The sequence below is a fragment of the Equus caballus genome, chromosome 16 (assembly GCF_041296265.1).
Source record: "Equus caballus isolate H_3958 breed thoroughbred chromosome 16, TB-T2T, whole genome shotgun sequence".
Lineage (NCBI taxonomy): Eukaryota > Metazoa > Chordata > Mammalia > Perissodactyla > Equidae > Equus > Equus caballus.
Window position 1 is genome coordinate 13617661 of NC_091699.1, and position 24874 is coordinate 13642534.

General features: G+C 56.9%; 2 protein-coding genes across 5 annotated transcripts in view; both read left to right on the forward strand.

Annotated features, from left to right (window-relative positions):
• Nucleotides 1–3723, forward strand: part of HDAC11 (histone deacetylase 11) — a 37887-nt gene extending 34164 nt beyond the window's left edge. For all 3 annotated transcript variants that reach the window (XR_011427161.1, XR_011427155.1, XR_011427159.1), the window contains one exon: nucleotides 3104–3723. The gene's annotated coding sequence lies outside the window, so the exon portion shown is untranslated. The remainder of the gene's footprint in view (nucleotides 1–3103) is intronic.
• A 2632-nt stretch (nucleotides 3724–6355) lies between these two features.
• Nucleotides 6356–24874, forward strand: part of FBLN2 (fibulin 2) — a 108934-nt gene continuing 90415 nt past the window's right edge. Inside the window, exons 1-2 of one of the 2 annotated variants that reach the window (XM_070237164.1) lie at nucleotides 6356–6803; nucleotides 23664–23773. The gene's annotated coding sequence lies outside the window, so the exon portion shown is untranslated. Of the gene's footprint in view, nucleotides 6804–23276; nucleotides 23774–24874 lie in introns of those variants that run through there. The other variant, XM_070237166.1, reaches the window with a different exon arrangement.

Genomic DNA, 24874 nt, shown 5'->3' on the forward strand with positions numbered 1-24874 from the left:
GCGGGGTGAGGCCATGGTGCTCCCTGTAGTATTGGAGGCCACTGCTGCCCCTGGGGACCCAGGGGCTCAGGCTGGATCCGTCCGGCGGGCTCTTCACCCGGTGCTCCCCCACTCCCTAGGGCACTTTGGGGTCCCGCCCCACTTGCTCCCCCTCCCCCCACCCCCCAAGCAGCACGTCCTGCCTTGGCCCCCTCAGACTGGAGGTCTCTGAGGAGCATCCGTCCGCCCCTCTGCAGCCTGAGCCTGACTCTTCTGGGCGTCTGTCTCCCCAACCCTAGCTCTTTGCAGGCTGTTCTTGGAACTTCTTGGATGGCAGGGATTCCAAGGCCGGGGGCACGGAAGGCTAGGGGTGAGGAAGGGTGGCCAGCCGCCCAGGTGGGGACAGTGCTGTGACCCACTTGCGGGAGGCCACCTGCCCCCCAGCACTCCTTCCAGCCCAGGAAGGTACTACAGGTACCACAGGAAAGGTACCAATTCGGAGATAACGCTGCCTGAGCCTGGGCCAAAATCTTTAACGGGGGGAAGCTGGCAGCGTGGCCAGGAACATCTGGGCGCCCGCCCCGCTGGACGGATCCCCCGGCAAGGCCCCGTGCCACAGCCCTTCCTCAGAGCCCCACAGGACACTGGGCTGTGGGCTTCCAGGTGGAGCCCTGCTCCTGGGGGTCCGCGTGTGAGCTGGTGGTGGGCAGACTGGCCCCAGGGTCTGGAAGGCTGGGAGCCTCGCAGCGGGCACCTGGGGTGGTCGTTATACTGTGTTCTCTGCTCTGCTAGAAATTTCCCACGATAAAAAGTTGTAAAGCAAATCCTAAAGAACAACAGAACGCTTTGTCTGCTGTGGCTCAAGACCTCTCCCTTCAGACCCCAGCTCAGGACCCGGGTGGGTGTGTGGCTGCAGCAAGGAGCCATCTGCCTCCACGAGCCGCACACGCAGCCATAGGGTTTGCGGATTTGTGCAAATAAATGTGTGCCAAAAAGTGGAAGTAGTTCAAATATCCATTAATGGAAGAGCGCCAGTAGACGAACGGGGTGCCTCCATGTGATGGACTGCGGTGTGGCCACACCGAGGAGCAAAGCGATGACGCCTGCTGCACTGAGGGAGCCCTGACGACACTGTGTTCCGTGGAAGGAGCCAGATGCAAAAGGCCACATATCGCGTGATTCCGTTTATGCGAAGTGGCCAGAATGGACATGTCTACACACACAGCAAGTCCATGAGTGCTTGCCATGGGCTGGAGGGAGGGGGCATGGGAGTGACTGCGAATGGGCATGAATTTCAGTTTTGGGGTGACGAAAAGTTGTTCGTATTGAAAACTGTGGAAAAAACCCATGGTCCACAGTGCACACGCCTGCCCGTCGCCCCGAGGGAGGGGTCCTCTCTGAGCCTCAGTCTCCTCCCCTCTTGATTGGGGGTAACGTAGCTCCCTCCACGGTGCCTGTGGGCTCCGCATGTGCAGGCTCGGGGCAGTTGGGCAGATGGGCTTGTCACCCTGATTCTGGGCCCTGCTGGCATGAGGCAGACAGAGGAGGCTCGGCACCTGCGACCCTCGGGTCCCCTCCTGCCTCCCTCCTGTGCAGCCTCGGGCCGTGGGCAGGTTGGTGCCTCTGGAAACTCAGTTTCCCCGTCGGTGGGATGGGAATGAAGCTGGCGAGGCTCCCACCGGGCTTCCTGGCATCACCTCCTCAGAGAAGCCTTCCCCGACCTCTGTTTGAAAAAGAGCAACTATCGCTCCCTGTCGGGTTTTTCACTCACCACTTGTGCACACATCCCCTATCATTTGTTTAGTGATTCTTTTTCATTGTCCCTCTCCTCTCTCTTCACATCTGGCCCCTTGCGGGTCTGGAACAGTGCCTGGCACAGCCAGTGCTCAGTGCGTATGTGGTGCTGGATGATCCCAGGTACTGTTGAGCAGTACAGGACCCGGCATCGTCCTGCCACTGGGCCTTTGCACTTGCTGTTCTTTCCCTAAATATCCACATGGCTTATTCCCTCATTTTATTCAGTTCTTTGCTTAAATGTCACCTTCTCAGATTAGCCGGACAGCCACTGAATATTTACTGTCCACCGAGTGTGATTCTTCCTACTTTTCTGTCCCATGGCACGTGTCACCCTCTGACATCCTGTGTCCCTCCTTGTCCACAGTGGTCTTTCCCACCAAGCTCTTGGCCCCATGAGAGCAGAGAATCTGTCTATCTTGTTGACTGCTGGGTGCCTAGTGCCTGGAGCACTGGCTGGCCCACAGCCGGTGCTCAGTGAGTGTGTGTTGAATTACTATTACTGATTCCCTGGCGGTGCGTACACATACATGCATGGAAACCCAGAGAAAAATGCCTGGAGGCACACACTCCAGACTCGAGGCCCTGGGTCCGTCTGGCAGTGAGGGAGGCCTGGCTTGTCCCTCCCGTGTTCTAAGGAGACAGTCAGCTACCCTCCAGTATGGTGGTGAGCATCGCCCGTGTGCCAGGCACTGAGACCCAGTGGGAAACGGGACACAGCCCCCGGCCCCGTGGAACGAGTGGTCCAGCGGCAGAGACACAAATGAACACACGTAACATAGAGTTTCTCAGCGTGGTCTGTGCTGGCATCCTGGGACTGTCTCAGAAGATTACAGGTCAGAGCTCTCTTCATAACTGTCCTGAGGTGTCGTTTACCCCTCTCTCTCGCTGACGTTTGCGCTCTGACGCAAACGATGGTGGGGACAGTGCGGGTCAGGGCCACACTGCATCTGTCAGGGCGGCCTTTAGATTCTACCCCATGCGCACTTGTGTTGCGTCCATGCTGAAGCGTCAAAGTCATGAGTTGTATTGATCTTGATGCTTGAGTGCACATCTTTTTAAGGTTCTATGTGGCGACATGGGAAGTGCACATAAAACATAGCTGGGTTGTCGCAGGAGCGGAATGTGTGTGATTGTTTGTCAGCTCAGCCGGCCGTCTCGCTGTGGAGCACCGTGTTTTACTTGAAAGAACAACCGGCAAGCTGTGGTCATTCAGTCTTGAGTATTCGGCAGATACTTTCTTGCAAATGAACAAAGTGAGTTATTACTTCAAGGAAAACTACAGATAGAAATTGTTCTTTAAACAAATTGCTGTTTAAATTGTTTTCAGAATTTGAACCAGAAAATCGGAATGCTGGAAAACTTGTATCAGCACCAGGAGCCGATACGTACACACTTTTCTGATGAAATTGGCAGTGACAACAACAAATGCGACATTCAGTAACTGAATAATGAGATCCGTCAGCATTCAGAAGACCAGTGCCCAACGTTCCTGAACGACCATCACGTGCTCTTACAAAATCTGCCCACTCACACAGCAGGATGCACCAGCGAATGTTCACGTAACCAGGTATGAAGATTCCTTCCTATGGGTTCAGATTCCACAGAGCAGCTGAAGTGTAAGAGATCACCACTTGTTGAGTTTTGGTGTTGTAACAAAGAAAACTGTTCACAACAATCTGAAAAGCTACTAAAGTATGCCTCCCTTCCCGACTCCTCATCTGTGTGAGGCCAGGTTTTCTTCACGTTATTCGACCCAAATTACCTGTCATAAAAAAATCGACTGCACGGCAAGTAAGAGACTCCGGCTGTCTTCAATTAAGCCAGATGTTAAAGAGATCTGCAAAAATGCAAAACAATGCCACTCTTCATTAATTTTTTTGTTTTGAAAATGTAGCTCTTTTTCATAAAAACATTATTTATTTTTAAAATATACAAATATTTCGACAATTTTTCTGCTTTAGTTTTTAATACAGTCAATATCAGTGTTTATAACCCACATAAACTAGAGCTCTTTGAGGTTCTCAGTAATTTTTAAGAGTATAAAGGATAAGATTGCCAGATAAAATGTAAGTATGTCTTATGCAATATTTGGGACACAAATATACTGCAAAATTATTTGTCACTCACTGAAATTCAGATTGAACTGAGCATTCTGCGTTTTTATTTATGTCCTATAGCTGGCAACCCTCGTAAAGCAGCGTGAGAGCAAAATATTCGAGGGCCGCTGGCGTAACGCGCCGCTCAGTGTTACGAGGAGAAATACGCTGAGGAAGAACCCGGGGAGTTAGGGAGGTCACTGCCTGTTCAGTGTGACCAGGAACACGGTGACACGGGGACGAGCCATGTGGGGAGAGGGCTCCGTGGGAACTGGGCCTGGGGTCCGGAGAGGGTGGGGTGTTGGAGACACAGCAAGGAGGGGGGCACACATGGTCTCCCATTGCCCTGGGATCTCTTCTGGGAGGTAGAACCTAGTTTATCCAAGAAGCGGGGCTCAGATAGGTCCAGAACAAGCCCAGATCTGTGCAGCTGGTGTGTGGCTGTCAGGAGCAAACCCCCTTGGACATGACACCAACGTCCACGCTTGGCCTTTCTAGCATCTTCCCCAGCTGCAGGACAAAGGCAGGCTGGCACAGGCGCTGGTGGTGGGAGATGCTGGACAGGAAAGCTCCTTCGTCCCTGTCTGGGGGAACGCCGTGCCGGAGGCCTGGCTGAGAGGCAGCCGAACAAAGGCCTTTTGTGAGAGGGGGCTTTGCGGCTGACCCTGTCTGCACGTGAGATTAGGGTCATCAGTCTGGCAGAGCAGGCACAGGTCGATCCAGGCTCCCTGCCGGGCTCAGCATCCCTGGCAGAGTGGGGCTTGGCTGCTGGTCACTTCTCTGTGTTTCTGCGGCTGCGGGCTCCCGGCCATCCGGGCTGGGAAAGTGAGAGGGAGACCCCGACAAGAGTCTTCCTGGGATGGTAGGGCAGGCCAGAAACGTCCTCATCCTCAGAGACTTCCCCCAGGGCTGGCCCTGCCACTACTCAGATCAGCAGCCCAGCGCTTGCCCTGGTGGGACACAGTCAGGGTGAGAACCCTGCTGGTCTGATGCTCCCCGGGTGGGCCAGGCAAACAAGACACAGGCTCCAGCCACAGGGCTGCACAGTGGTCAGAGGTCTGGGCCCGGGGTCGCAGGAGGGAGCCGTCCTCACCGTTGAGGACATGCCAGGGCCGTGGCAGATCAAGGGCGGGAGACACTCTCCTGGGACAGCCAATAAGGGTATCTTGGCTGTGTATACTTCAAGTCAACAATAAATGCCACAAAAGGCAGTCTGCTTTTTATTATCCCTGGGTCCGGATAGTCTAAGAAGGTCAATGACCAATGCAATTGCAGTAGACACTGTTAAGTTTCAATAACACAGACGCATGTGGGCTTCAAATTAATGTATTTTGATGATGCATCTTTTAATAAACATCGTCTCACAAATGGAATTTCACTGGGGGTCGCCCAGCACACACGCGTCCAGCTGGGAGCATGTACGGAGGGTGATCTGTGACTGTCGAAGCGGCCCGGCCGTTGGAGGTGCAGTCCGTGTCCCCAGCACCCACAGGGCCGCCCACTCCTGTGTTTAGGCAGCGGATTTGAAATAATCAGTGACTGCACAGCGATCGCAAAGACGGAGTAAGCAGAACTTGAGTTACTTCTTCGTGATCACATGGAATTTTTATTTGGGCTTAAAATTTAAAACAGTGGAAAAAATGCAAACTCTGAGTGAGATGGTTTCTCTTGGTAAGTGCACATTTTTGTTCATACAGAAAATATTTCCATTTCGTGATTATTACTGGAAACAATTTTGTTATTATAATATAACATATAACACAAATAACATAGAGAACAGAGCTCTTGAAAGGTGATCCCTTCGGCGTGTCCAATACGCTAGGTCTGCGGCTGCGTCAGGGCATCCACAGAGAGAGAGGAATTGTATCTGAGAACTAGCCACACAGGAGGTGGCTCTAAATCCCAGTTCGGAGCTGGGAGGCAAGGCTGGGCTGGGGAGGGGTGTGTTGAAGGCATAGTTGGAGCTGGGGTGGGTCAGAGGGCCAAAACTGAGGCTGTGGATGGCAGGCTCCAGCTGGTGTCCAGACAGGGCAAGGGCAGGAGTAGCAGTTTGCCAGAAACCACCCAATACTTCCACTTTCTACTCATTGTATCTCTGTTAATATGACCCTGGGCTGCTTCTGCTTGGTGGACAGTCCTGACACTCTGGTGCTGCATGATGACTGCTCTGCCTCAGCCCCATTTCCTTCATCGCCTCTCTGGAAACATTTGTCTGACCCCACTGGCAGGACAGCATGGCAGAGGGGGCCTATGGGCAGGGAGCAAGCCCTGACTGAGTGTCCACCATGCACTCTTTCTGCTGCCCCTGCAGGCTGGGCTCCTCCAGGGCTCCCCACCCTGCTCAAGCCTCTCCTTCTGGTTTCTCCCTCGTTGGCTTCACCCTCCTGTCCCCAAGGCTCTGCCTCCATCTTTTTGCTTTTTCCACCAAGATCTTCTGGACATTTCTCTCAGTCCTACATATTCCTTTACCCTCTCTGTTAGAAACCCCACACCCGGCTCTGGTCCAGAGCACTCTCCTGGGCCTTGACCCTGCTCCTGGACATTCTCAGCACGCCCAACCCTGGGCTCACCATTGCTCCCTGGGCCAGCTCCACGTCCTGTGCTCCCCGCTGCAGAGACATGGTCCTGCTCTCCTCCTCGATGCGCCTGGTCGCCAAGCCCAGCCACTTCTGCCTCCATCACAGCTGTACAGCATCTCGCTTTTCCTGGCCTCCCAGCCCCCACCCCTGCCTTGGGCCGTTTATCACTCAGGACTACCCCACCTGCTCCACCCACCGGCCCCGTTCCTCACCCTTGAACACAACTTGCAGTACAGCCCGCCTCTGTCCTTCTACTGAGCTCCTGCCGCACAGCCGCCCCTGTGCTGGGTGCTGCGAGGAGCTGCAGGGCGGAGACAGCCCCCTCTCCTCCAGGGGCTCACCACACAGTGAGGTAAGGAAATCCATCCCATCTCACCCCTCCCTCCCTCTGTCCCTCTGTCCGCCGCCCAGTTGCTCCATCCCCCCTGCATCCAGTCTTCCATCCTCCCACCCGTTTCCCTCTCCATCCTCCCCTCTGTCCTTCCCTCTCTCCCTCCATCCATTTATTTATTCATTTGCCCCATTTTGTGCCAGGCCCCAGGCCGTGCGCAGGGGCTCAGACACTGCTCAGGTGTGGCCTCAGTCCATAGGAGAGCGGCAGTAGGAACACAGGGTGATCAGAGCTATAACGGAGGAAGCCCAGGGGCAGGGGCCAATGCCTGAGCTGGGTTCTGGAGGGTGAGTAGGAGTTTACCAGGAGAAAAAGTGTGGGAAGGGCATCGAGACAGAGGAAACAGTATCTGCAAAGGTGCAGAGGTGTGAATGGTGTGGTGCCCCATCAGCTCAGTCTGACTGGAGGGGCAGATATGTGGGAGACGAAGCAGGGGTGGGGCACGACTGAGCCAGCTCACAGGGGCCTTGAAGGCCAGGCTGATGCATTCCGGCTCTGTCCTGAAGGCGCCGTGCTGAGGAGGGCTTGTGGGCAGGGGAGCACCAGGGGCAGATGCGTGTTTCCAGAAGAGCCTGCCTGGGTCAGCGTCTGGGCAGACTGGAGGGGCGGCTGGAGGGGCAACACAAGGTGAGGGCAGGTGCAGGTGTCCAGGCGAGCCAGCGAGAGGTGGCAGGGCGGGAGAAGGGGAGACAGGGAGAAGGTGGCAATCATCCTGGGGGCGATGGACTGGCTGTGGGGCTGGGCGGACGGTGGTGGGGTCCTGAGAGCACAGTGGGATGGGGCGGCTATGTGGATGCGTCACACGCCTGTCCGCACATCCAGCCACCACTCACGCAGTCAAGTTTTTACTCAGGTCTGTTAAGTAACCCGAGAGTCCTGGGTTTGAGTGCTGGTCTCTAGCTTACTTTCCTCAGCTGTAAAACGGCAGGATGCATCCCTGCCAAGGGCTCCCAAACTCAAGTGCTTGCAGGGACCGGGGAGGGAGGGGCTGTAGAGAGCTGTGGAGGCCTGCGGGGTCCATGCCCGGTCTAAGGGGCCGCGGCTTGGCTCCAGCTCTGGGCCCGCAGACCAAACTAGACCCTCTGACTTTTCAAGAGAAGCCAGAAACATAGATCTCGCAATATCCTGGTTTTTAAAGTACTGTTCCGGGCAGGCACAAAGCATTTGTGGCCCGGATCTGGGTGGTCAAGCGGTTAGCCGCGACGGCATGTGGGGGCAATGCCGACAAATGCGCCTGCTCCGCCCCTCCTCTTCATGAGCACATGCCTCCCCTCTGCACAAGTCTTCTCCCCCAGTTCCAGCACCTGAGCTGGGCAGTGAGGGGCCGAGAATCCTAAAGTTTGAGGCAGTATTCCTTTGTACAGAAAGTAGCAATGAAGAATGTACCCAAAATAATTGAAAGCAGGGTCTCGAACAGATATTTGCACACCCATGTTTACAGCAGCAGGAGTCACAGTGGCCAGAAGGTGGAGGCAACTCAAGCGTCCATTGACACAGGAACGGATAAACAACACGTGGTCTGTCCTCACAACGGAATGTCATTCAGCCTTCAAAGGAAGGGAATTCTGACGCCTGCTACAACATGGATGAACCTTGATGAACATTATGCTAAGTGACATAAACCAGTCACAAAAAAGACAAATGCTGTCTGATTCCACTCATATGAGGCCCCTAGAGCAGTCAGCCTTCTAGAGACAGAAGGTGGAACGGGGGTACCAGGGGCTGGGGGAGGGGGTGGGGAGTTGGTGTTTCATGGGGAAAGAGCTGCAGTTTGGGAAGATGAAACAGTTCTGGAGACGGATGGTGGCGATGGCTGCGCACAATGTGAGTGTACTCAATGCCATGGGACTGGACACTTAAAAATGGTTAAGAAGGTATTTTTTACGTTCTGTATTTTACTACAATTATGCGTTGTGTGTGAATTACTACAATTAAAAAACAGAGTGTCTGGGGCCGGCCTGGTGGCGCAGCGGTTAAGTGCGCACGTTCCGCTTTGGCAGCCCGGGGTTCATCGGTTCAGATCCCAGGTGCAGACATGGCACTGTTTGGCAAGCCGTGCTATGGTAGGCTTCCCACATATAAAGTAGAGGAAGATGGGCATGAATGTTAGCTCAGGGCCAGTCTTCCTCAGCAAAAAGAGGAGGATTGGCGGCAGATGTTAGCTCAGGGCTGATCTTCCTCAAAAAAAACCAGAGCGTCAGGGGCTGGCCCTGTGGCCGAGTGGTTGGGTTCGCGCGCTCTGCTTCAGAGGCCTGGGGTTTTGCCGGTTCAAACCCTGGACGTGGGTGTGCCACCACTCATCCGGCCGTGCTGGGGCGGTGTCCCGCATGCCACAGCTAGAAGGACCCACAACTAAAAAAAAAAAAGACACAACTATGTACCAGGGGGCTTTGGGAGAAAAAGGAAAAATAAAGTTTTTTAAAAAACACAAAAACCAAAAAACAGAGTGTCAAGATGTTCATGTGGGCAATGGAAAGGCAGGCTGAGGAGGCTGGTGTGGGGGTACCGGGCGATCCTGCCTGTTCCCAAACCCCTGGGGCACCCAGCTCTGCCACAAGATGGGGGCCTGCAGGCCCGGGACATGGTCCTCCCAGGGCGGGGAGCTGTGCCAGCCTGCGTCCTCAGCGCACCGAGACGGGCCTGGCACGGGAGTGCTGAGGGACACTCTGGAGGAACAAACTGGCATTGAAATGAGACGGGCACATGCAGCTCGGGCTTGTCTGGTTCTGCCTCCGGTTCCCTGTAGACAGTGAATTTGATATGTGTATATGCACTTTATCAGAGGAAGGCGCTTCCTCTCCACTGCTGGGTGGTGAGGAGCTGCGGAACCTTATCGAACACATTTTGTCTGTGCCTACTGAGATGACTGTGTGCCTTTTCTCCTCTAATCTGCTGCTGTGTGAGCCCAGCGAGCTGCTCCCCTGGGGTTGAGCCAAACTTGCGTTCCTGGGTAGATTATCCTTGCAGGAGACGCTGCATTTGGTTTGTTCACATTTGTTTAGAATTTTTGCTTCTGTGACTCTAGATGAAACTGGACTGCACTTTTCGTTTCTCGTACTTAGAGGAAACCTTCTACTTCTCAGCTCGCCACCCCCTCGACCCCCCACCCCGCCGGCCATGCTCACCAGCTCAGGTGTCTGAACTGGTGGGGCCCCGAGCCTGAGGGCCAGGCCGGGGCTGGGGCAGCCCCCCGAGCCCTGGGTGGCATGAGTCCATCTGTGCAGCCTGGGGGGCTCTGGAGGGGGTTCAGGACGCGCTCAGTTGGTGGCCTCTGGCAAGGTCACTGAGGAGGTGGAGACGCCCTGTGCGGTGGGCGGGGGCCTGCTGTGGTGGGTGGGGGGCTCCTGCGGCTGGGCCACCCCGAGTGCCTCTTCCCTCGAAGCCCCAAGTGGCCCCTGCTGTTCCTCCCAGCTTGGTGCCACCCTTTCCCCGAGCAGCCTGCGCTCGCCAGAGGAGCATAGTGGGAAGGGCTTGCTTTTCCTTCCGTCCGCTGCCCCCCAGGCTGTGCTGACCCCGCTGTTCCTGACTGAACATTGAACGTCGCCATCTCTGGCAGATCCCAGGGTGCACAGAGAGGAGGACGGTGTTCCAGCCCCTGCGGCCTGTGCCTCTCCCCCTCTCCCCTCCTGGTGGGGGACGCGGCCTGTGGCCTGGGGACTGGGCGGGGAGAGTGCGGGCTGTCTTTCCCTGCACTCCACACCTTCCTCTGCATCCACCTGCTTTTGTCGTCTGACTGCTCTTCTCTGTAGCCTCCTGGGCTGCACTGACTGCCGTCAATGCCAGCAGCGTCCTCAGTGTGGCCTCCGTCCCCCTGAGTGCATTTGTGGGCACCTGTGATTCTTCAGGAAGCACTGCAGGGGGAGGCCCCCTCTGCAGAGAGCCCTGACCTGGGCGCCTGGCCCCAGCTGGACCCCCTCCCTCCCGCTCAGTTCCTGCCCCGGGCAGGTCCCCGCTGCTGTGCCCCCTATCTCCAGGTGTCCTTCTAGGGTGGGGAACCTGCAAGATCAGCCCCTGTGGTGGGGTCGCTGGGGTCGCTCCCCGCCCTGCCCACTCTCTCCTGCTCTCCTCTCCCCTGTGCACGTGGGCTGCTGGCCCCTGCAGGAGACGACACCAAACTGAACAAGGTGACCGCCTCCCCTCCTTGCAGAGCCACCTAATTTCTTGGAGATTCGGCTTTGGGGGGCTTTACTTTGGCTTTTGGAGCAGGGGAAGAGTGGCTCCTGCCCCGCAGGCGGCAGTTCTGAGCCCCAGTGACGGCTGAGCCCCACTCTCTCCTCCTGAGCGTCTACATATTCCGGCCGGTGGGCTGGGGCGCGAGGGCTCCTGGGGCGGCGGGCACTGCAGGCTGTGGCCGGCCTACCGTTCCGGCTCTCTCTGGAATGTGGGCTTCAGGGGCTTCTCGGTCCTCAGCTCTGGGTCCTGGCCACCAGTTCCTGCAGGAGCAAAATGCTCACTCAGCACCCTGTGCCACCCACATGCTCAGACACGGCGGGGACTCGTCCAAGGACACACGGGGTCCTGATCAGATCCAGGACCGGCTTCCCTCCTCTTGATTCCCAGGGAGGACAGTCCCTCCACCCTCCCTCTTGTCCCGACATTTAGGATCACAAAAGATGACCCGTGGCAAGAATGTGGGTGCAAGTGGTTTACTCAGGAGGTGACCCCAGAAAGCAGTGCGGGTGTGGGCAGGGGAGGGGAAGCAGCCACAAATGGCATGATCACGACCAGTGCCCACTGGGGCAACTGGGGCCCGAGCAGCTGGGGTCCCCAGGGGACGGTGTGGAGCACAGCTCAGAGCTGCCCGGCAAAGCCCGCAGAAGCTGGGTGTTTGCCTGCCGATCCCGCCGCTTATTGGTGAGGCTGCTCCCGGGGCACTACCTCTGTGGCTCTCGGGGCTGCTCTGCCCGAGGCCAGGCGACTCTTGCAGCCGGAAGCCGCCTTCGTGTGCTGGCTGACCACAGAGGCGCAGCAACCTCGGCAGGGCTTGGGCAATGGCGGTGCACAGGGAGTTTGTCTGCACTGGCCCACTCTCTGCCATCCCTTTTGGGACCTAATCAGAGCATCCCGGCTCCCCACAGCCCTGGCTGTATTTACTTCTCGTGCCTCTGTCATAAGTGTGTGCTTGCCAAATTGTCTCAAATCAAATGTACCCCCAAAGCTGGCACCCAGGTCAAGAGACTGAGCCCACCAGCCCCCAGCAGTCCCCTCAGCGTCCCTTCCAGTCATGACCACCCTGAGGGGGCCGGCTCCTGACTGCCAACAGCACAGAGCACGTCCGCCTGGCCTAGAACTTTGTAAACAGCCATCCGTGTGTAATCTTTTGCGCCTAACTTCTCGGGCTCAGAGCTGAGCCAGCGAGCGCTGCCATGTGTCGGTCCTGTGGCCAAGAGTGGTTGTTTCACTGCTGTCCTCTGTGTGGACACAGGGGGACGTGCTCATCCATCTGCTCGGCTGACGCGCGTCCGAGTGGCCTCTAGTCGGGGGAGTTAACTGCCGCCGGAGCTTGGCCCGTCCTGCCGTCGGGAGGGCACAGGCTGGCCTCCTCCGGGGCGGAGACCCGGGAGTGGAATTTCTGGGTCGTGGTGCGTGCGTGTGCTCAGCTTTGGTCAATGCCACTACAGAGCTTCCTGAAACTGTCACACCGTGTTGAGAGTCCTGCCCGCAGGGGACTCCAGTTCCGGGTGCTTCCCTTCCTGGCCCACACTTGGCATGTCCATCCTCCTCCTTCTGCAGACCTGGGGGCGTCGCCTCAGCTCTCTCTGGCTCTCAGGTACCCTGTTGTCCCATCCTCCCCACAGCCCTCGTCCACATTTCATGGGTGAGACAGCAGAGGCTCGGTGAGGGCAGTCCCTGGCCCCAAGCACACGCCTGTGGGTGGCAGGACGGGCCTGGGGGCGGAATTCTCTGTAGGAATTTTACTGCTGGCTGGCAGGCAGGAAGGTGGGGGAGCCGGGCTGGTACTCATCAGATTTCTGGGCTTGATGAGCTGCATGGTTGAGGCCTGCTCCTCCCCTTGAAGCTGTCCAGCAGGCTGGCGATGCCACCCTGTCCCTGTCCATTCCCTGAGTTCTGAGGGGAAGCTGCCCTGTGCCTTGGTTGTCTCATGGGAAGGCCAGGGGGTTTGATGGAGGAAGCCCCTGCCCCTGCCCCCTCCCCCACCGTTCCTGAGCACCCGGAGGCTCCGTGACGTGGTCCGGTGCAGGGGGCCTCAGGGCAACAGAGCGGAGGAGTCCGGCTGCCCGTGTGTGGTCCAGCCTCTGCTCCTCCTGGAAGACCTCGAGGGCTCGTGACTGTGAGCTTTGAAGCCCCCCAAGGTCCTGTCTGGCAAACAGGCCTGGGGCAGTGCTGCCCGGAGGGCAGGCTGAACCTTGCATGACACGAGGAAGGAGCAGGCCTCCACCAGCTCCCTCGGCCACGGGAGACAGACGAGGCCCGGGCAGCTGGGCCGGGCAGGGGTGAGGAGCTGAGCTGCTCAGAGTCTGTGGCATCTGGCCTTCGGGGCGGGGCCTGGATGGGAGAGGGGTCTGGGATGCTGCGACCCCTCCTGTCGCATGTTGGCATATGGTTTTGTTCAGCAGGAGCCAGGCTGTTGTCGGGGGGTGCTCCATGAAAGAACCTGGGAACAAGGCCCCTTTGTCTGCTCTGGGGTCCGCCAGCTCCCTTGGCCTGAAATTGTGGGTCAGACCTCAGGCCAGCCATCCAGAGCACTATCTGTGATTGGAAGAAGGCCAGAGCTCCCGTCTGTTAGATGGGGAAACCAAAGCAGAGAGGTCAAGAGACTGGTGAGAGAGCTCAGTCTGTCAGCTGTGAAGGCACCACTAGAACACAGCTCCCTGACTCCCAGCACAGTGCTCCTCCTGCCTCCACCCTCATGTGGTCCTGGGGTCCCTCCCGGGTCTGGGCCTATCTTGGTGCAGCCACTTTGCTTTAGCAACTCCGTGCAGCCCCTGTCCTGCCCTCCCGTCTCCCCCGCCTTCCACAGGGAGTTCTGGGGAGCTGGCCTCCTATAGCCACACTCCCAGGTGCCAGGAATATAAGCCTGAGCAAAACAGTCACGGTCTTGGCCTTCAAGGAGTTTGCTGTCCAATGGCAAATGCTGATGAGTCTGCTGACAATTGTGGCACAGGAGCGGTGCCTGGGGACAGAGCACACAGGCGCTGTGGCCCTGCAGTCTGGGTGCTGGTGAGGTAAAGTCAGGAGGGCTCCTGGAGGAGGTGATGTTTCAGCTGAGCCCTGAAGGCTGAGAAAGAAGCAGCTAGGCAAGGACATGGGCCAGTGGGGAGAGAGAGGGTGTTTCTGGCAGATGCCACAGCACAAGCTGGAGTGGAAAGGTTGTAGAGGCAGGGCGTGGGCCAGCAAGTGGCGGAAGCACTGTAGGAGCAGAGGGAGAACGCGAGAGGAGAGTTGGGAAACAGCTTGTATCAAGAATGGAGATGCAGACCAGAGCCAAACCACTGTAGGGCCTTGCCGGCCAGGCCGCCGGGCGTGGGCTCCACTCCGAGGCCCCTGGAGAGTCACGTGGCCAGGCTGTGCTTTACAAACCAAGTCATTGCCAAGAAGAAAACAATGTTTTAAGGGGCAAAAGAACAGGAATAGAAATTTCACAGGAGAGGAAATGCAGATGGAAACGCTGACAAACGTGTCAAGATGCTGGTTCTCCTAGTGACAAGGGACATGTGAATCAAAACCTCTCCGAGGTGCCGTTTCACACCTGCCATGGGGGCGAATATTGCCGAGTGTTGGCGAGGAGGTGCGGTGCCCGGCAGCAGCTGGCGGGAGCGCACTTTGGTACAAGCTGTCTGAAACAACAGTTTGGCCTGAGCCGGTGAGCTTGGACATGTGCACACCCCACGACCCGGCCCTCCCTGTCCTGCATGCTCACCCCAGGCGACTGACACAAATGTCCTGGGAAGACTGTCCAGGGATAATCAGAGCAGCATTATTTGTAACAGGAAAAAGCCCAAACAGAAAACAACCTACCCATCCACAGACAGGAGACTCACTCAGCTTGGTAGGGGCAGCCCGTGGAATATTACACAGCACGGGAAAGAAATGAAGGACAGCTACAGGGACTTACATGGGCACTGTCGTCAGAGCAAATAGGAGCATCTGCAGTATGTCTGTTCATATCAAGATCAAAAACAGCCCAGACTAAATAACAGTTCAAGGATGCAGACAGAGGCCTAACACTTTTTTTTTTTTTTGAGGAAGATTAGCCCTGAGCTAACATCTGCTGCCAACCCTCGTCTTTTTGCTGAGGAAGATTGGCCCTGAGCTAACATCCATGCCCGTCTTCCTCTACTTTCTGTGTGGGACGCCTACCACAGCATAGCTTGATGAACGGTGCCATGTCCGCACCCGGGATCCGAACCGGCGAACCCTGGGCCGCCAAAGCGGAACGTGCGCACTTAACCGTTGCACCAGCAGACCAGCCCCAGAGGCTGTAACACTTTTAAGGAAACTTGGGGAGGCCTTGCAACTGGGGAGGGGCCCAGAGAGGATTTCTGGATCTTGCAGCGGCTGTCTTTCACGGTCCCCCTTTCTGGTATTTTCACATTACCAGAATCAGCCCCTGGGCTCCTGTCACATTCTCTCCTGCTGGCTTAACATTTTTGCAATGGGTGTAACCTGCTTGTTTTATTATTAGTCACCGACCGCAGGCGACGGCTTTTCTATCAGACCCACGTTGCTTCCACGGCGCGGTTACCCAGCCTAATGTGAGGCAATGACCCTGTGAGATCGGAACCTCTGGGCTCTCATTGGCTGGGCTGGCTGGGGCTTCCTTGGCTGAGAGCCAATCACTGACGAGCTTGATGAAATCTCCTTGTGCCTACTGAGGATTTCACAGAGAACATTTTAAAAATGTGTGCTGTTATCTGACAGTGTCTGAATCTAACGTAAAAAAAAAATCGACTTCAAACCCAGGGCTGCAAATTCACCTGCCCTGTCAGGGTCATTCATGGATTCCTCTTCAGCATCTGAGAACAGCCCCCAGTTTCCATTTGGAGATTCATCCCACCTGCTCAGGCAGTGGGGCGAGCATATGACCTGGACTGAGCTGCCCAGCACAGCCCGTTCCCCTGGCTGCAGTGAGCGGTTCAGGTCTGGGCACCTGACGTAAGCCCCTCCAGTCAGAGAGAACCATAAGACCAGTGGACCAGTGCTTCATTTCGTCCGGACTTAAGAGGTTGTGGGCTGGAGCTGCTGGGAATTTGGGTCACCAGAAGAGGTGGTTTTGGTGGAAAATGGAGGAGAGGGGAGCAGAGCTGAGGGACAAACAGGCGAAACTTGTTCCAGGGGACATTTGGGTGCCTGGATCCAGCTGTGCTTGAAGTCCATCCTTCTACTCTTTCATTATGGAATTCAATATCTCCCCTTTTTGGCTTAAGCCTGTTTGAGTCAAGAGTACTGTGACTTGCAGCAGAAAGTCCAGTCTGGCACCCCTTCTCAACTCATCAGTGACCCCTCCTCAGCCAGAAACTGAGGCATCGTCTCTGCCCTTGCCTCTCGTGGCCCCAACATCACACCAGTCTGCGTAGTCTCTCTGTTCAATCTCTCTCCCGTCCTATCACCTCTCCACACCGCCATCCTCGTCTGAACCCCAACCTCATCCCCTCTGGACTCGAGCCCCAGCTGCCTCAGTGGCTCCCGTTAGAGTCCTCCACGGGCTCCCCTGCTCTGAGAATAAACACCGAATTCTCCCCCAGCCCACCGGCCGCCAAGTCGTCTCCCACAAGCCTTCCTTCAAAGGGCCCCTCAGCTGCCACCTCACACCCCCTGGGAGCCTGACTCACCCTCCTGAGCGCTCTGTGCGCCTGGCCCTGTGGGAGCCCTTCCTGCCGGTTAACTCACTGACCCTGAAATCCGGAGGGCTGGGCCCTGGTGAGCACCGAGGCCCAGGGCGGGAGGAGCCTCCCCAGTCGACCCGCAGCCAGGCCCACGCTCTGGCTCCCACCCCCCTGCCCGCCTCTTCGGGGTGCACCTTGCTGTCTGTCTGCAGGCTGCCAGGTCCCTCTGCCTCCCGCGGGCGGGTGGCTCTGGCGGGCAGGGGCGTCTGCCCTCCTGCTGGACCTGCAGGGCCTCACGGTGCCCGGCACAGAGCGGTGCCGGCTCAGTAACATCAGCTGGTACTTGCTGGGCACCGAGCGTGTGCAAACCCCTTTCTAAGCACTTCCGCCCGTGAGCTCTCGCAGTCCTCACGACAGCACGCTGGGGTTGGCGGTCATTTTACAGTTGGGGAGGCTGAGACACAAAGAGGGAACGTCCCCAGGTCACACAGCTGGCAAGTGGCAGAGCTGGGATCCAGACCCAGGCAGCCTGGGTCTGTGCCTATAACCACGCCGTCCTCACGTGGGCGGGCGGACGGTCGGACAGACGCCCAGGCTGTGTTCTGACGGGTCAGGGTGAGTGGAGATCAGGGTTGTAGACCATGACTGGGCCCACGTCCCGAGCATGTCCGGAGGCCAGGGCTAGACAGATGAAGATGTGGGGCGAGGACATACTCACTGGGGACCTTCACAGCTTCCCGGGGCTGGAGCCAGCCGGAGCATGCGCTGCAGAGGGTCTGGGTCTCTCGCCAGCTGCCTTGGCAGGGCCTTGGTGAGGAGGCCGGAGGGAGAAGAAGCCTGGTGGGCTCCAGGGAGAGCTGGGTGGGCTGGAGAGAGACCAGAGGGCACCTCAGTGTGGACGTCCAGCACAGAGGGGCTGGCCTGCCCACGGCTCCCCAGGCCAGCTGGGTTAGCTCATAGCCAAGGAGCTCTGCCCGTTCCCTGGAAGCCGGGGACCCTGGGGTCAGTGTGTGTTTAGCCCTTTAACAAGTCACCCCAAATAACTGCCTCCAGCTTGGGTCACATTATCTGAAGCCTAAAAGTTGAAATGCAGAAGGTGAAACTTCTCTTCGGGTTGTGCAGACCACCCCTGTGCTCAGCCCCAGGCCCAGCCCTGGGAGAGGGACAGGCCAAGTTGGCCGCAGGGTCCTGGAGGAGCTGGCATGGCTTGGCATGGGAACTAGCAGCCTCAGGCCCTGACTGATGGGAGCAGCAAGGTTTGGAGGACCAGAGGGCAGGGCAGGAATCCGAGAAGAGAGTCACTCTCTGTGGGTAAAGGACTTTCCTCTCAGCACCTAGGGTCACCTAAGAACAGAAGAGCTGCCCTCCCATCCTGTCGCTGAGTTTCTGGCTCCTTCCTCTGGGTTCAACTGTGGGAGGGCTCAGGCTACTTGCACCTAGGGAAGGGGGTTCTGGGCCTGGCCCCCGACATTCCTACGGCCCAGCGGGGCCCAAGGCCCTCAGTTGGATGAGGAAACACAGAGCCGGCTGGGACTTGACCCTGGGGGAAATGCTGTAGACCAGGAGGCCTGGACTGAAGAGCTTGGCACTCCAGGGGGCTGTGGGGCTCCCCTAAGCTTCCTGGCGGGGAGGACGGAGCCTGGATTTGGACCTAAGCTCAGATCTCTCTGAACCTCAGTTTTCTTGTCTGCAAAGTGGGAACACAGCATTTCACCTCAGTGTGATGGAGAGAGATGCAAGAGAGACGGCTGTATCAGAGCTGCGTGAACTGGAGAGCACAGTGACTACGTCAGTTACTGTCTGTATCATGGCATTAGTTTGGGTCTGTCAAGAAGCCCAAATGAATTTTGCCAAGGTAGGACCAGATGTGCAAGGACAGTGTTGGGGGGTGGGCGGGAGAAGGCAGGGGAAACGCACACCCGTGCTCAGACTCCTGCCACTACAGGGGAAGGGAAGCGGGAAGGGGAGAGAGGAAGCTTGGAATGTGGCACAGTTCCAGAAAGCTTCAGCCAGGACGAAGGGAGCCCTCGGCCACTTTTCTGCTGGGGGAGTCCTGGCTCTTGCTGGAGCGATCCTGCATGCGTAGCCGCTGTGGTCTAGCGGGGGGCAGCTCAAGGTGGCCTCAGCACAGCTGTGATGGTGGATCTAGAGGAGGGGACGGTCACCTGTGCCGCTCAAAGCAGGAGACGTGAGTGATGCTTTCTTGTGGCCGTCACGTCATCATTCTCCTAAAGTCCTCGGTGCCCGGGGTTGGGTCAGCCCTGTTGGATACCCGGAGGCTCCCAGAAGCCTCAGAGCCCAGAGTTTGTTATTTAAACAGAGATGTGTTTCCGCTCCTCACGTTCCTAGAAGGGGAGGTTTCCAGGAATTCCAGGAAACTCCTGCCCACAGAAGGCAGTGCGCTGAGGACCCAGCACCAGCTGTGCGGGATGGGGCAGAGGCCTCGCGTTAGATTCAAGGCAACAGGATTCGAGGATGGATGGGTGGATGGACGGATGGACGGATGAATGGATGGGTGAAAAGAGAGCTGGAGGAGAGTACAGGGAGTCCCCCAGGGCTGCCTCAGACGGGGAGCCTTTCCAAAAGCAAAGAAGAAGACTGGCAAGCTTTTCTATATCAAATTGTACAAGTTCTATACGTAAAACAACACATAACCGAAGTTAAAAGAGAGGTGTCTGCAGCACGTACTTGGGAGACGAAGGGCCGGCGCTCCTACCATACAAAGAATTCTTAAAAATCGTGACGGTAAGGCAGAACTTCAACAGTGAAAATGAGCACGTACACGAGTTCGCAGAAGAAATGCAAATGGCTGGTGAACATTTAAAAGGATGACGCACGGCAGATAACGGGATACCATTTCCGCCTAACAGATTGACTAAAATCTAGGAAGGCGGACGGCCCAGGGGTGGTGCCTAAAACAACCATCTCACGCAGTGTGGGTGGGAGGAAATTTGTACAACTTCTCGGGGCCCTTTGGCAGTATATGTATTTAAAAATATACTTGCCTTTTGCCCTTGTAACTTCTTGGAGGTGAACAAGTGCCCAAAAATACAGATTCAAGGATATTCTTCAAATCATTTGTTATAGTGAAGAAAATTGGAAATGATCAATGGAGAGTCCGATACATAGGCTGCGGTTACAACAGACAGTGGAGCACTGGGGTGGTGTAGATACACGTTTTGATGTAGAAAAATGGACACAATAGATAGCATAAAAATGAAGTGGGGGCCGGCCCCATGGTTTAGTGGTTAGGTTTGGTGCGCTCCACTTTGGCAGCCTGGGTTCTCGGGTTCAGATTCCAGGTGCAGACCTACACCACTCGTCAGCCATGCTGTGGCAGTGACCCACATATAAAATAGAGGAAGACTGGCACAGATGTTGGCTCAGGGCCAATCTTCCTCAGCCCCAAAAAAAAAAGTAGCAGAAAAAATGTTCATTAGAATTTGATTGTGGGCATACATACATACAGTCATGCATATATACATTCATACATATATATACATATATATATCCACGTATAGATCAAAAGTGATTGGAAGAGGTTTTCTTAGGAAGGTAGATTTGCTGGTGTTGAATGTTTTACTATATGTATTTCCTAACTTATTTATTAAAATCAGAGTCAGCCTCTCCCATTTCCCAGATGGAAAACTGAGGCCCAGAGTGGACAGGAACCTTGCTGGGACTAGGCCTCCTGTCTCTGGGCTGCCTTTTCTGTTCTGGGGGCCCCTTTCAGGCCCTTAGGGCTTCACTGTGTGGCCTTAGGCAAATCCCTCCCCTCTCTGGGCTGCTCCAGTAGAGAAGGGGCTCTGAGACCCCTCAGCCTAGTTTTCCAGCCCACTGGGGAGGTGCCAGCCTCTGAGCTGAGCGCCCTGGACCCTGTTGCCCTCCCCCTCTGCCAGGAGAGCTGCCGAACAGCAAGGCTGGGCGGTGTCTGGTCAGGGTGACCAGAAGTTGTCAGAAGCGCCAGGAGCTTTGTCACACCAGGGGGAGGGCTGGGTGGGGATGAGTCACGAATGAGCGGGCCGTGGGGGCAGGGGCTGCCCATTCCCAGACGGCAGGCATGAGGTCAGCCGGCCTTCTGGAATAAGCAGATGGCTGGGGAAAGTGTGGAGAAGCCCAGAGTGGAAGACGAATTCTGGCGGTTTCCTCCCACCTCCTCTCCCCACACAGCACGTCCCACATAATTCAGCCCCAACCACTCTGACCAGGGGTCACCCTGTCCCCATTCACGTGTCCTGGGCCGGGAAACCTGCCACCCCCTAGAGTGTGCCCTGCTGCCTCCTCTGCAAGGGTGGAGAAGGCGTGCAGACTGCGCTAGCCTGCTCTGGGCTGGGGCCCAGCTATGGCGCCGGGCCTCAGTTTCTTAGTCTGTCAAATGGGTGATAGCACCTCCAGGATCGTTTTGAGCATCGAATGAATTAATCAGTGTAGGGGCTACTAAAATGCTTGGCACACAGTGTGTGACTAACAGAGAGGAGCTTATTTTATTCCAGTCATTGTCCCCTTTATTTAAGACCCTTGGGCAGGTTCCGGGAGGATCCCTAGGGTTAACCCCAGTGTCCAAAGCGAGCCTGTGAAGTGCAGGGGCCAGACTTGGTAGGCAACGTTGCCTCAATGAAACAAACGCTATTAGCTAAGACTCTCAGGTGCAAGTAATAAAACCTCAATTAAATTGGTGAAGCCCCAAAGGGAATTTATTGGCCCTTGCAACTGAAAAATCCAGGCGTGAGATGGCTTCAGGTCAAGCTATAACCAGGTGCTTAAATGTTATGTCATCAGAAAGCTGTCCCTCTCTGTTCTCCCCTCAGCCCTGCTCTCCTCTGAGCTGGTTCATTCTCAGCAGGTTTCCCTAAAAGGCGGCTTCTGTGCCACAGGCTCAAACCCACACTGAGCAAGGCAGTGGGAAGCACGCCCCTGTCCCCTGGCTCCATGAGGGCCGTCTGCCTTAAATCAAGAGGCCCCTCCATTGAGTCACACACCGTTCCCTGGATGAACACTCCAGGGGGCCACACCTGGGCCAGGAGCCCAGCCATGAGGGGAGGATCAGCTCCTTGTGAACCATCACGAGGACCCAGAATGGAGAGAAGAGGGCTCTGCAGAGGAGTCTGGGGGCCTGGTAGCCACTGCACAGGACATGGATGGGCACACACCTCAGATGGAGCCAGCACGAGCCTCCTTGGAGGGCTCCGACCCAGGAGCGCCCGTGGGAGCCTGGCACACGCACTTCTTAGTGACCCACCTGAGCCAGCTACTGAAGTGGGAGGGTGGTTGTTAGTCAGTGAAGGTTAGGCTGTTATTGATGAAGAGAGCTGAAAGGTGACGGCTTAGCACAGTGGGAAGCTCGTCTCTCTTTCATGTGAAGGTCCAGGCCAGCTATGGGGCTCCACGATGCGCAGGGCAGCCTTCCACCCTGGCGTGACTTCAGCCTGGTGTACAAGGCGGCTGCTCCGGCTCTGTGTCCACCGCCAGGTCCTCGCTCCAGCAGGCAGGAAGGGGAAAGGGAAGGGAGAGGCCGCAGCCCTTCTGCTCCCATTCAATGGCCTCAAACGCTCACGGTCCTGCTTGGCTGCCAGGGAGGCTGGGGATGTGGTCTTGAGCCAGGCAGCTGTGGGTCTGGTAAAGTTCCTTCCGTGAAGAGTGGGGGATGACCAGTAGTTTCTGCCCCAAGTGGAACAGCATTCACGGTGGATGGGAAGGCAGGGAGGTGGGGGGTTCCTGGCGTATGGTCAGCTTTTCATCGGGTAGAAGAGCAGGATGCTGGGCTGGAAGGACAAGAGTGTGTGTGGGCGAAGAGGCTGCAGAGGCGGGTGGGTTGCAAACCAGACCGGCCTGAGCTGGGTTCCAAGGACTGACTGTGTGTCCGTGTGTCTGAGCTCTGTTCACACCACCTGCCAACAGCTGCCCTTGGCCACCCCTCGGGCCTGTGGTGTGTCCGCTGGTGGTGGGGCCCACTCCCGGGGGCAGAGAGGAGGGGAAGAAGCCAGCACAGGCCCCGAGGCTCAAGGCTGTTTGAGCAGGGAGCTCCAAGGACTGGCGTCCTCCCTGGGCAGGACGTCCACTCCAGGTGGCACATCTCCCCGGTCTCTCCCTGGGGAGGGACACAGCTGGAAGAAGGAGGCCAGAGGGAGGCCCTCGAAGCAGTGTTTTCCAAACGTGGCAGCACCTTACAAACAACTGGGGATAAAAAAATGTATTGGTGTCTAGCTGCACCCTCCGGAGACTCAGATTTAATCGTTCTGGAGTAGAATGCAGATATTGGTATTTCAAGAAGAGCACCCGGGTGATTCTGAAGGACCGCCCTGCTCTCCAGCTCGGGCCTGGTGGCGCTGCCCCGGGACTTGGTTGGGCAGCAGGACGGCGGGTAGAGCCACCCCTGGCGAGGAGGGCCTCTGTCTGAGCATCACTGCTGGTCACCTTTGCACATCCTCCTGGAATGCGGAGCTCTCCCTGCAGCAGTCTGGCTGGGCCCAGGCATCGCTGTCCTAGCCTCCCTTGCAGTCGGGGACGGACGTCTCCCCCACGCTCCCCAGACACTGTGGCTGCGGCAGATGCTGACTGGGAGGCCAGAGCGATGATGAAGTGGGCCCCCTGCAGAGCCCACTCTTTGAGGAAGCGATGTCATCTCAGCCCTCAGAGGCAGCCACGGGGGAAGTTCCTGTGGGGAGCCCCGGGCCCGACGCTCCAGGAGCGGGCAGCCCCTGCCGTCTGCACCCAGGGGTGCAGGAAGCTTTGGGCACTGTCCCTGGCTCCAGTTGGTTTAGGCTATGCGCGAGTGACAGCAACAACAACCTTCATTTATGCGAGCTTCTCACGGGCCAGACTCTGCTCTCAGCGTCTTCAGAACAACCTCCGAGGCAGGAACTCTCTTACAGACAAGGCCGCTGAGGCCAGGAGGCTGAAGCCAGCTGTTGGACGTCACACGGCGCGCGGATGTGGCTTTAAACCAAGGCCACTGGGCTGCAGAGCCTGTGCTCCCAAGCTCTTTGGTATTGTTGTTTGGGGTGAGTATTATTATTGTTACTTTTATTCTCAGATGCCAGGAGAGGCGCAGTGACCTCCCCGAGGCCACCCAGCGAGGACGCAGACCCAGAAGCCCAGCGAGCCTTCCCCGCCCCACCCATCCGGGCTGGCCAGGTGGTGCAGGTGAGTTCCTGCGCCAGCCCTGGCGTCAGGGTGCCCGGGGGGCTGGTGAGACTGTAGCTGATGGGAGTCACTCCACTGCCCTCTGAGCGTTCTGAATCGGCCTTATCGGCCTGGAACTTCCTCCAACCCCGTCTTGGCCAGGCCCAGGGCCCCAAATTCCTGGGGGGTGATGTGCACTCTGTCTGCGATAATAGCCCTGGCAGGGCTCCGAGGGGACGGCGCCTCGGCCGCATCTCCGGCTCAGATAACAGAGGACTGCGAAATATCTCCACTTTATCTCAGGGAAAGCTGGCCAGGCCCGGGGCTCAGCGGGCTGCAAGGTGAGGCCAAACCTCGGTTGCTCGCTGCCTCTCCTCCTGACCCGCAGCCGGGAAGGGAGCAGCGTCAGAGGGCAGGGAGCTGCCCAGGCTCCAGTGAGGGAGGGCCCAGTGCCTCTGGCCCCAGGCCGCCTCCCTGCTGGCAGAAGGAAGGATTCAACCTGTCACTCACTCATTCATCAGATAGTGAGGCCCCCCCCCCACCCCGGGGGGCCAAGCCCTCTTCAAAGTACTTCAATTCATTTAATTGCAAAGTAATTATAACGTATTTTAATTCATTTAATCTTCCCAACAACCCCATGATATAGACCCTGATGTCATTACGTTCATTTTACAGTTGAGGAAATCAAGGCCCAGAGAGGTGAAGTAACTTGCCCAAGGTCATACAGCTGGTGTGTGGTGGAGTTCTTAACCAGACCATTTTACCTCAAGTCATTTATAAATGAATAAAAATAAGTCCGCTAGGGACAAGTATTCTGAAGAGTAGCGAGTGGAGAAAGTGACTGAGGGAGGGCAGTTGTTATCTGGGAGGTCTCGGGGAGGGCTCTCTGGGGTGCTGACATTTCAGCTATGTCTCAATGCAAGGAAAAGCCAGCATTGGGTATTGGGGGGAAGGACATTCCAGGCAGAGGAAACAGTAAGTGCAAAGGCCTTTTCCAGTGGGAAAAGGGCCCAGAGAGGGAAAGGCCTGCCCGGGGTTAGACAGAAAGATGGGGTGGGCTGGACAGGTTCTTGGTCCAGGCATTGGCCCCTCCATCCCCTCCCGGCTCCTCTGTAGCCAGCC